This window comes from Callithrix jacchus, chromosome 11 (assembly GCF_049354715.1).
Source record: "Callithrix jacchus isolate 240 chromosome 11, calJac240_pri, whole genome shotgun sequence".
In the NCBI taxonomy this organism is placed as follows: domain Eukaryota; kingdom Metazoa; phylum Chordata; class Mammalia; order Primates; family Cebidae; genus Callithrix; species Callithrix jacchus.
This window is the reverse complement of record NC_133512.1, coordinates 82,094,008-82,106,252: the sequence shown is the minus strand read 5'-3', so window position 1 is coordinate 82,106,252 and position 12,245 is coordinate 82,094,008. Positions and strand designations below refer to the sequence as shown.

The 12,245-nt window shown below is 37.1% G+C and overlaps 1 protein-coding gene across 25 annotated transcripts in view; it reads left to right on the top strand.

Moving 5' to 3' along the window:
- IMMP2L (inner mitochondrial membrane peptidase subunit 2) overlaps positions 1-12,245 on the top strand; it is a 935,160-nt gene that overhangs the window by 2,323 nt on the left and 920,592 nt on the right. For 3 of the 25 annotated variants that reach the window (XM_035254149.3, XM_035254150.3, XM_054237441.2), the window contains exon 1: positions 7,612-7,688. The exons of the other annotated variants lie outside the window; for them this stretch is intronic. The gene's annotated coding sequence lies outside the window, so the exon portion shown is untranslated. Of the gene's footprint in view, positions 1-7,611; positions 7,689-12,245 lie in introns of those variants that run through there. 25 annotated transcript variants of the gene reach the window in all.

Genomic DNA, 12,245 nt, shown 5'->3' with positions numbered 1-12,245 from the left:
CCTATGAGCCCAGTCTAAGATAACCCAATAATTTGATATTTATTTCTTCAACTTTTTGTTCCATATATACACACACTAAATATGCAGCTTAAGTATATGTTAAACATGCATACATCTTAGCTACATATTGTATGTGGAACATGTGGAATATATGTTTATATGAATATTGTTATTTGGTAAAATTGTACATTTCTTCCTTTTTCCCCTTCTTGGCTATTTACCACCACTCCTCACTCCCCCCCAAAACTTCATGGAGAAGTAGCATGACTTTTACAGTTTTTTGGACATGAGCTTGATTTCTGACTCTTATTTTATTAGCTGTGTCATTTTGGACCATTAAAACTTCTCTGTTCCTTGATTTCTTATCCATCAAAACAGAACAAAGACTACATGAAAAAGAATGTGTGAAAAAACAGTGCCTGGCATATAAGTACTTACTTTAAATTTCCCTCCCTGTTTCTCTGTGTGGTCACCCATCACTTTCTTATGATCTTCCTTTTGATTGTGGAAAGCCATATAGTACCTAACTTCCCCATATTGTTAAGCCAACCTGGGATTTGCTTTTCACAGGGGATCACCTGGTCTGATCCTAGAATTTCTGGGACAAGGACTGACACCTGATATGGCCTTATCAGATCATTCCACAGACATGGATGGATAAAGTGTGTCAGCTTGAAAAATGAAGGGAAAGAATTTCTATAATGTGTTTAAAAAGCCACAACACTCTTCTTAAAGTGAGAAAGACATACTACTGTATTTAGCTGAGTGCTTAAACTTAGGATTTCTATTTCAGAAGTATCTTTGGTTTATAAGAATTACAATAAAAATGCTGATGCTTCATGTCCAAACTGTCATGATTTTGTCAAGTTGTGGATTTATTATACAGCTAAGCTGTGTATTTAGTGTATCTAATACTGCTCTGGAAGCTGAGAAAGATGAGTTCACAGACATCTGATTTCACACCAGACATCTGGTTTCACTTTACTGAGGAGTACGTTTGTCAGCAGATTATAGGCATATCAACTGTAGTGCTATAGTTTGTAGCATTTCTGTCATAAGCTATGGTCTGTAGGATTTAGTATGATGTTTTATTCAAATGACAGCCCACTGAAAATGAGCACCTGGTCAGATAAGCACATTTCCCACAGGTGTCTTCTAGGGTCTTTGTTCTTATAAGTTAACAAGGTGAAAACATTCTATCCTTGGTGGTTTTTATATTTTTTGTGGAAGCAAGGAAAATATTCTTAAAAGCCTCACTTAAGAAGCTGTTATATCCCACAAGTTCATTTTCAGGTCTGTTGTTTGTAAAGTTAACAGTGTACTTACAGGAATAAATAGCATTTAGATTTCTAGGTCAGAACCCCAGGAAATCTAATACTTATTTTTTATAGGTACTAAGGAAAGCTTTTTAAACTCATCATGTGCCTATTGTATATTAGTGTTACTGTAGACTCTAATCGACATATATAATAGTGTTTTGGGGGCAAATGTCTTCTGACTGCTAACCTGAAATTGTTGTACCACATCTCCCTCCATTTTGAGGTAGTGACGGGTATACAAAAAGCTCTGGAGTTTGTCATTCTTAGGTTTTCAGGTGGGCCCTGTCATTGCTTAGCTGTTGATCTTGGACACAAATTCCTCTTTGGTATGTGGGATAATTACTCATGATTACTATGAAAATCAGTGAGTGAGTGTAATGTCGCACAATATCTGCCATAAAATAAATCTTCAGTAAATAGTTGTTTCATTTTTCCTCACAATCCAGGACACAAGAACACAGACAGCCTCCCACCCCCTGCACTTGCATCCAGACTAAGACACTGGCGTGGACTTGTGGCTCCATGGAGAGGAATTACTCATAGCATTGGGGATTTGGTAGTGGAGACTCAGAAAGGGTCATGCAGAATAATGACAAAGGTGAAGGGGTTGTGAACTGAGAGAAAGCTGCCAGTCTTTTGTTCAGACATAAATCTAGGTTAGTGACTTACTTGGTTCCTAGAAAGAACTATCTTTTTCTCCGGCTTCTCTGTTGATGTTTGTCAGCTGTTCCATTGGAAACTCTTACCTTCTTAATGTCTACTTAGTCCAATTAGTTTTTTTTCCTTGATCATACTACCTGAATAGCCATATTTTTCTATTTTTTTTTTAATGGTTAAGACTTAGTAATGGATGTCTGTACTACAGTAATAGATGTCTATACTATAGATGTCTGTACTTTCTTAAGATCTGGTGTTTTTTTTTTTTTCTATACTTAAAGTCCAGTTGATTTTCTTGTTCTTTGACGAGCCCATACCTCATTCATTAACCTCTCGTCTCCTTTTTTATTCTGTCTGTCTGCATGGAACTAGTAATGTACACGGAACTAGTGACTGTGTGAATTGAACTAGTGATGAGGATATAAAGACGAAAAGTCGTTGTCTTTGACCAAGGATCTTGTAGTCTAGTAGGACTACAGCTATCTTGAGCAATAGTTCAAGTACAGTATGCTATTTACTGTAACAGAGGTAGGTGTAAGTGCAAATGAAATCTAGCAAACGCTCTTGATCTCTGTCTGAAATGCCAGGGAAGGGTTTTAGCTGAGACTTGAAAACTGAGTAGGAGTGATGGGCATGTTGACAAGCAGTAGAAAACATATCTGGGTAAAGCTAACAGCATGAGTAGTTGTGTGGCATTATGAGAACATAATGGCAACTATATGTTGGTCAGTTATATTAGAGTCTGAAGGACAAGGTCAGGAGTGAAAGGAGATGAAACTGGATAGCCAGTTCAGGGTATATATACTTCCTATACCATGTGTAGTAGTAAGCCACTGAAGAATTGTGAGTGTCATGGAAGATCACTGAAAGCAGTGTGCTGGGTAGCTTGAGGGTGGAGTGGGGTTGGATGTAGGGACATGGCAAGACTGAAGGCCTTTAAGGACAGTTCATTAGTATGGTTAAAAGAGGTTGAAAGCTTAGATAAAGGTGGAAGTAGTGGGAATAGAGAAGTGAGAATGTTTGGGAAAAATAAGGTGAGGGAGAATTTGCTGTTCTTTGTGACTGTTAGAATGTAAAAGGTATGGGAGAGTGAGGATGTTAGAATGCTTCCTAGGTTTCTGGGTAGGGAGTAGGAAAAGAGAAGGGGAAGAAGGCATGACGGGGAAGAGAATGAGTTCAACTTTGGACCTGTGTTTCACATGCTTGCAGGGAATATCATTGGCAAGTGGGAGATGTTTAGAAGACAGTTGTATATAGGATCCTGGAACATCACAAGAGATTGTGAAGGCTGGAGAAACAGATTTGTGTGTTCTTACCATACGGAGAGTAATTGAAGGCACAGGGATAGATAAAAGTGCTTAGAGAAATTGTATAGAAAGAGAAGAGAAAAGGGCTAAAAAGAAATCTTAGAGAATATAAAAATTTAAAGGACAAACCGTGAAAGAGAAAGATGTAAAGATGCTGAGGAAGAGCGGCTATTAAGTATGATGATGATTGTGAAGTGTCTGTTAGAAGTCATTGGCTTCATTGTAGTGGTGGAGGTAGAGTTAATGTGCTGTGGGTAAAGGAATGAATAGGAGGGGAGGATAGAGAAGGGCCACATGGGGATAGAGAGTAGATACCTATCCATCCTTGGGTCCCTCTGAAGAGATAATTGTTCTTAAGTGAGGATATTTACTTAATTACATTTTATTGTGTGTATTTAAGGAAAATAACTTGTTATGGAATATATATAATTAGTAAGATGGTTACTGAAGTGAAACATGGTAACATCTGTCATCTTACATAGTTATCCATTTTTGTGTGTATGACAAGAGTAGCTAAAATCCACTCATTTAGCAAAAGCCAGGAATACAATACAGTATTATATAGTCCTGATGCTGTACATGAGATCTCAAAACTCGTTCATTGTATGTAGCTGCTACTTTCTGTCCTTTGACCTACATCTCAATTTCCTGCCCCCTCCCCTAGAATCACTATTTTATTTTCCATCTCTATATGTGTACATATTAGAATCCCCTAGAGAGCTTTTAAAAATTCCAACTGGTATCTTTACAAGGTGATTTCATTTTCTTTGGGTATATATATAGAAGAGGGATTGCTAATTGAAACAAAATAGAAGTAGTGGTAGTTCTATTTTTAATTTCTTTAGGAACCCCCCTACTTTTCCCATAATGGTTGTACCAGTAGTGTAGTCTTTTCTCCACACTCTTGGCAACACTTATCTCTTGTTTTATTTGATAGTAGCCATCTTGATGGGTATGAATATATGGAAACAACCTAACTGTCCAACAAAAGACAAACAAAAATAAACTGCCATATATATACATACATATATATGTATGTATATATTTTTATTTTTATATATATTTATATATATAATATATATATGATCAGATCCCTATCATATATATAATATATATATGATCAGATCCCTATCATATATATATACTGTAGTTTATTTTTTAAAGTTAAATATTCCATTGTATATATATAATATGCCATTATATATATATATAATGTCCCTATCTTATATATATATATAGACACACACACACACACACACGCACTGCGATTTCTTTTTTAAAGTTAAATAATATTCCATTATATATATAATATTCTGTCATATTATTAATATTCCAGTAACCTTAATAAAAAAGTAGATTCTACCATTTGGCACAAGATGGATGAACCTAGAGGACATTATGCTAAGTGAAATAAGCCAAATGCAGAAATAAAAATATTAGATTATCTCACATGTGGAATCTAAAAGAAAGTCACATACATAGTGAAATCATATTACTGCTTCAGATTTTATTTTTTGAGAGAGAGAAACAATGTGTTTGTATGCTGCCAGTTAGAAACACCATAGAATGGGAGATGTTGACGATACAGTTTCCTGGATTCTTGATTCCTTGCTTGGCATATTTTCTTGAAAATGAAGATTAGGTTGTTTCTTTGTTTGCCTACTCCTTCCCTGCTTGCAAAATTCAAATCTGATTCCAATTGTCAGATATTAATTTTCAATGTTGTGTCTGTTGTTTCTTGCCCCACAGTTTATTGCTGTCTTGCTCTCACTACATCTGGCTTTTTTGCATACATTATTCTCTAACCTCATCCAGTTTTGAGGGGAAAATATCTCCACTTTCCTTCATTAAAAGTTGAAAAATTTCACAGGAGTATCTGCTAGGAGAATGGGGGAAATAATGATACCAAACATAAAAGTTATTCACCTTAGGCAACGCTTATTAATATGTGTTATGGTCAAGGTCCTCCTAGATACAAAGATGTATATGGCAGGAAGGATAAGTAAGATAGGGATCTGATCTTAATGCGTTTATGCCTAGTGCTTCATTATTGGAACATCAAGCTAGTGGGAGTTATTTATGTCCTATTCCTCAAGGTCATTGCCAAGGTCTGATTTCCACCCCCCCAAAATTTGCATAAATGGATTAAGGAGCCCTCAGGCCAGTGAGAGAAATGGATATATACAGCAAACAACACACCAGGCATGGTGGTTTACATCTGTAATCCCAGCACTGTGGGAGGCCAATGTGTGCGGTTCACCAGAGGTTAGCAGTTCAAGAAAAGCCTGGCCAACATGGCAAAACCCTGTCTCTACTACAAATACAAAAGTTAGCTGCACATGGTGGCATGCACCTGTAATCCCAGTTACTTAGGAGGCTGAGGCAGGAGAATCGCTTGAACCTGGGAGGCAGAAGTTGCAGTGAGCCAAGATCGTGCCACTGCACTCCAGAGCAAGACTTTGTCTCAAATAAATAAATAAATAAATAATTCAAGCAAGCAAGCAAGTAATGCTTTGAGGGGGAGTATGTGCTATGACAGAGGTAGAGTTCAAGGTAGGATAGATGCTGAAAATGGACTTCATTATTTTGTATGATCCTGAAGGTCTCACAGAAGGTGATACCTGAGCTATAGTTTGAGGTGTGGCATGGTGAGGTTCAGGGAGTGAGATCAGGGGAATAAAATATTCCTTAATGGCCCCATGAGAGCAGCAGAAGGAGCTTAGGTTTCTCGTTTCTTCTTTCTTCTTGTTCTGCATGATTTTATTGCAAGATATTTTTGTCTTTGAAGGAATTCTTTGGCGGTTAAGATGTTTCAGTTTACATATAGACATGTCAGCATTTTCTCCCTTTGTGGTATAAACTTTCTGTGAATTTACCAACACTGGTTTGTTATATATTAGACAGCTAACACAAATGAGTGCAATTAAATCAGTATTTGGGGGATGAGGTCCAGGCAGTGATATTTTCAAAGCATCTTAGTTTTCCTCATGGCAGTCAGGATAGAGAATTACTGGGATAAAACATGGCTTAGAAGAAAAGGCTGGGATTTGGAGCTAAAAAATTGTAGATTAGATTCTTGTAATTCCTTTTAATAGTTGTATCTTTAATTAAGTTACTCAGACGTCTCTAAGGCCACAATTGGAAAATGGAATGGTAGTATACCTGTCTTGCCTACTTGTTTTGCAAAGTCATCTGGGTCAAAAGAGATTTATGTGAAGGAACATTATATGCAGATGTGATTATAACAAAAAAATATTTTTTTGACCATTTCCAGAAGTGGACAGGCTAAGCGCTGGCTACCTTGTTCTATAAGATAGTAACTACTTTATGGACTTTGATTTCATATTTTACCGTCACGAAAATGTTGATGATATATTTTACTACATTTGTGTAATGCTACAAGGTTGAAGACCTAAAGCCAAAAAGCAGAACCTCAAAAAAACAGCAGTTGACCCTTTCTTGTCTGACGTATTCTAATTGTTTAAAATTACACAAATGCTTATTGTAGTTAAGATTAAGTGTGTAGTCTCAGTGTCAATATTATAATTGTTTAGTATTAAAATTCTGTAAAAGTGTTAAGTGTTTAAGATATGCACATTAAAAATAGCAATTTTCCAGAAAATAGTAAGAACTCCACAAAGCACAATGGATCACCACAAATTCACTTATTTTGTGGATTCCCATTATATTAGTTAAGAATACAGGGATGTATACTGTGTCTCTGTACTGTAGGAAGCCTGGCATACTAGTGTCAGTCATATAATTATATAGGAATGGTCATACTCATGGTATTTATTCCTTGTTTTAGTTGAGAAGAAGGTGGTATTGTTTAATGACAAATTGAACCTAAAGACTGGGTTCCAGAGCTGTTTTCTCTACTCATTCCTATATGATAGTAGGTGAATTAAACTCCCTGAGGCTCATATGTAAAATTGGGTTCTCTGTTGTTTTATAACATGAAAAACTTAGTGGCTGAAAACAACAGTAATAGTTTGTCATCTCATGGTTGCTGTGGGTCAGCAATTTGAGGGGCATTGCTTGGATTTTTGGAGGTTGCTGTCAGATATCAGCAGGAGTGGCAGTTTTATAGGAGCATTATTGGAGCTAAACAATTCACTTCCAAGGTGGCTTACTCACATGGCTGACCAGTTGGTGTTGGCAGGTTGGTTCCTTTCCATGATGACATTGCCTTGGGGCTGTTCTCATGAGATGGGAGCTGACTTTCCTGAGATTCAAGCCACTAAGTGGACACTGCAGTGCCTTTATGATGTCATAGGCCTTTTATGAAGTCATATACCATCATTTCAGATGTATTCAGTTGGTCCCACAGACCAGCCCTGATTCAGTATGGGAGGGAGTTACACAAGGACATAAGGCAAGGATCATTGCAGACTGTCTTGTGAAGGTAGGCTACCTGAGGGTAACAGTCTCTACCTGACATAGGATTGCTTTGAGTTTCATTGTAAGCATTTATGTGAGAGTCCTTTGTGAACTGTTAAAGCAGCATATAAATGTGTTATGGAAGTAATATTATTCTTGGCCAGACATGGTAGCTCGAAGTGCTGTAATCCCAGCACTTTGGGAGGTCGAGGTGAGTGGATCACTGAGGTAAGGAGATTGAGAACAGCTTGGCCAACATGGTAAAACTCTGTCTTTACTAAAAATACAAAAATTAGCTGAGTGTGGTGGTGTGTGCCTGTAATCCCAGCTACTCAGGAGGCTGAGGCAGGAGGATCTCTTGAACCCTGGAGGTGGAGGTTGCAGTGAGCAGAGATTGTACCACTATACTCTATAGTCTGGGCGACAGAGTGAGACTCCATCTCAAAAATTAAAAAAAAAAAAGTGATACTATTCTTTTTGACCAATAAAACTGGAAGTTGAATTATTTTGCTTTGTGCCATGTTGGCATTATGACACATTTTGTTCCAAATCCTTTCCTGCTTCTTTAAAATTACGTTATATCTTATATCTTACATTATATTCAAGAAGACTCCCCCTTTAATAATCAGCTGGAACAAAAAGGCATTTTTTGAGTTTATCATATCTCTGGTGTAGAAGTAGTATATTGAATGGTAGAAAATGACAAACAAGAGCAGTGACCATAGCATGAACTTGTTGGTCATCTGAGTAATAGCCTCAATTTTCGTTCCAGAGCATCTACCTCCTTGAGGAAACCTCTGAATGTCTTGTTCTTTGTATTTCTCTTTTAGTACTTACTCTGCCTTGCCTGGATTATGGTCTTACCATATTTTTGATTGGAAAATTCTTAAGGTAGTAGGGACTACAATTCCCCCTACTCAGTGTCTTCCAGCACCTTTAACCTAAGGTTTTGTGTTTCACTGGTGCTTACTGAACTGGACTGCTGGCAGAACTGGACTACTGGTAGAACGCCTTTGTGCTTCTCTGAAAGTTCAGATGAAGAAGGTTGTATTTGCTGAGGTGGAAGTGATGGTGGTGGTGGATTCTGCCAGAACCATCTTTGTGCCTGTCTTATGGGTCCCTTATTTGCCATTGGAGCCTTTAGCTTCTCCTAAATGACTCAGATATTTGGACTGTTAGATGCTTAGTCTGGCTTCATCACTGATGACCAAAGCAAGCAAGTGACCAAACACACACACCCCTCACAGTCATACCTAACAGTCATACCTAACATACTATTTGTTATTAAACACATAGTATATTTTTGATAATACATGGCATGTCAGGTATGACTTTCAGAAACTCGTTCAAATCCTGCTCAGTTTGGTAACACATAGTATGTTCTTAACTTCTTAGATTAAGAGTACCCAGAATATAAAAGTGTACAACTTTCAGGTAATAAATCATAAAAATGTAATGTTTGTACTTTTTCCCAAGTTTATTCTGAGACATAGGTCTTTTTTAATGGCACTTTGACACACACTTTTATAAATCTTTCTGTTGAAAAACGTAGCATTTATAGTCAACTTTTGAAAAATTATCTTGCTTGTAGCTGGAGGACACATTGTAAACACATTATCAAGTTCTAGTTTTGGAACTGTGTACAGCAAAGAATTTTTTTCAAGAAGGAAATTGTTTGTAATGTCATCATATTTTATAGAGGATAATTTCATTTCATATGATTTTCCCATTATGTAGACCAATAAACAAATTTGTATTAACTCAGGATTCTTTTTTCTTGTTGCTGCAGGTTTTCCCTTGCAGATTTATCTGCTGATTTCCCTCTTTACGAGTTCTTTGCTTCCTTAGCCCCACTACCTGCCTTCTCTGTCTCTTGTTTGCACCTGACTCCTTCCCTGTCTTTGAACTCAGTATCCTGATGACCATTAGAGGATAAGTAGGCTACAGGGGGCAGAGCAGATGTTCTGAGGAGCAATGTGTGCATAAATAAGAGCTGTGCAGAACGTTAGGATTGACGGCCAAGGATGCTTTTTACTAAATAGGTAACAGAGGACCTGTGAAGAAATAATTGATAGGAGAAGATTAACATTGCCACAGATATTTTGCCTTATTTGTTTAAAATAGACTTTTTTTTAGGGTCATTTTTGATTCACAGCCAAACTGAATGGGAGGTACAGAGATTTCCCATTTACTCCCTACCCTCACACCTATATAGTCTCCCCGACATGATCAGCATCCCCCACCGGAATGGCACATTTGCTACAATTGATGGACCTACATGGACAAATCATTATCACCCAAAGTTCATAGTTTACATTAGGGTTCATTCTTGGTGTAGTATATTTTATGGGTTTGGACAAATGTTTAATGCCATGTATATACCCTTACTGTATACAGAGTGTTTTCACGGCTTAAAAGTCTTGGGTTCTTCTTTTCATCCCTCCCTTCCCTAAACTGTAATAACTTCTGATCTTTTCACTGCCTCCAATGATTTTGCCTTCTCCAGAATGTCATAGAGTTAGAATCACATAGTACATCATATAGTATGTAGCCTTTTTGGCCTTTATTTTTAGTTTTCCTGGTATAGCAGATTATTTACAAAGGCTCTTGGTATTTTTCCAAGAGCTTATTTGTTTAATAGTTGCTTGAATGAGAGTTTTTTTTTTTTTTAGTGTCAGATTTAAATACTGAATAATTATTTAGTTTGTTAAATATTAATAATAACTATTTAGCCCTGTTATTATGTGAGGACCGTTTGAAGCACTTTATAAATGAGTTAGCTTGTGCTTTTTATGAGTCTCACTAATTTTTTTTTCTTTTTTGAGACGGAGTCTTGCTTGGTCACCCAGGCTGCAGTACAGTGACATTATCTCAGTTCACTACAACTTCTGCCTCCCAAGTTCAAGCGATTTTCGTGCTTCAGCCTCCCAAGTAGCTGGGATTATAGGCATGTGTTACCATGTCTGGCTAAATTTTGTATTTTTAGTAGAAATGTGGTCTTACCATGTTGACCAGGCTGGTCTCAAACTCTCAGGTGATTCACTCGCCTTGGCCTCCCAAAGTGCTGGGATTACAGGTGTGAGCCACTGCGCCTGGCCAGAGTCTCACTATTTCTCATGTGTAAGAGATATCCTGTAGTGTGAATATGTGGATTGTCGCAACAGGTTAGAAGATTGCTTGGGACCTGTCTGGTGCATATGACTACGTTATGTCAATACTCTAAACATTCAGTTAAAACCTCGATATTAAAACTTAAAAAATAGGCTTTAAATATAAATATCTGGATGTTAAAGTGGTGATACGTAGTGAAAAGGATATGTAACAGGGGTATGAAAATCTTTATTCAGGTGCTAGGTTTGTTATTACCTATGTGAATGTTAACAAGTCACTTTTTGTCTCTGAACTTCATTTTCCTTTAGGGAAAGTGGAGGTAACACATACTTCATAGGTTATTTTTGAGGACCTTATAAGCTGTTTGTAAGAATCCTATGTGAATTTAAACTCATTGTAAAGAAAAGTGAGGAATTGTTTGGTTGATGAGTCAGACTTAGTTACCATCATAGACTTAATTTTTTTTTGTTTTGTAGATTAATAGTAAAGATGGGAGATAATGATTTGGGGCTAACAAGTCATTTACTGCTGAAAAGATGGTTATTTACAGCATCCGAGAAAAATATGCCTGCATTTTTTGCTGAAAATGTCTCATTGCATAAGCCTTCTTTTGTCTTCTTGTGAAAGGTATATACTTTGGGATATTCTCCTTGTGTGCTTGGCTCTTAATCTTATTTTTAAAAATTTTTTGACATGGGGTCTCGTTCTGTCACCCAGGCTGGAGTGCAGTGGTGTGATCTTGCCTCACTGCAACCTCTGCCTCCCAGGTTAAAGTGATTTTCCTGCCTCAGCCTCCCTAGTATCTGGGATTACAGGCGCCCGCCACCACACCCGGCTAATTTTGTATTTTTAGTAGAGATGGAGTTTCATGGTGTTTGCCAGGATGGTCTCGATCTCCTGACCTCGTGATTTGCCTTCCTTGCCCTCCCAAAGTGCTAGGATTACAGGCGTGAGCCACTGCACTTGGCAAGCACTTAATCATATTTATTACCTAGTTGTCAGCTTGAGATGTTAATCTTCCTTCCAAAAGCATGAATTATATTGTCACATTTTTGTATAGTGTCAGAGACGTATTATTTCCTAACTGTAGGAAGAAAACTCTAGATTCTAAAGCACGTTTGACCAGTCTCTGTATGGGTTAAGGCACGAGGGCAACGTGGAATTAGATAGAAAGATTCTTGGGAAGAGAATATAAATAGCCTTGTAAAGTTAAATTCCTGAGGGAAGTGATACATTAAATTCTAGTTTCAATCAAAATGTCCCTATAGTTTAAAATACTTAAGAGAAAAATGGTGACATGATAATGAATTAAAATTAGGAAAAAAAGCAAACTATACACTTCTAAGTTTGAGAATGGTTGATGGTATTTACTTCAAAATAAAGGTGTAATTGTCATCTCCTGTTAGTAACATTGACATGCTTATTATATTGTAATGTCAATTTTTTGTATTTATACTAATTTAAGTAACTT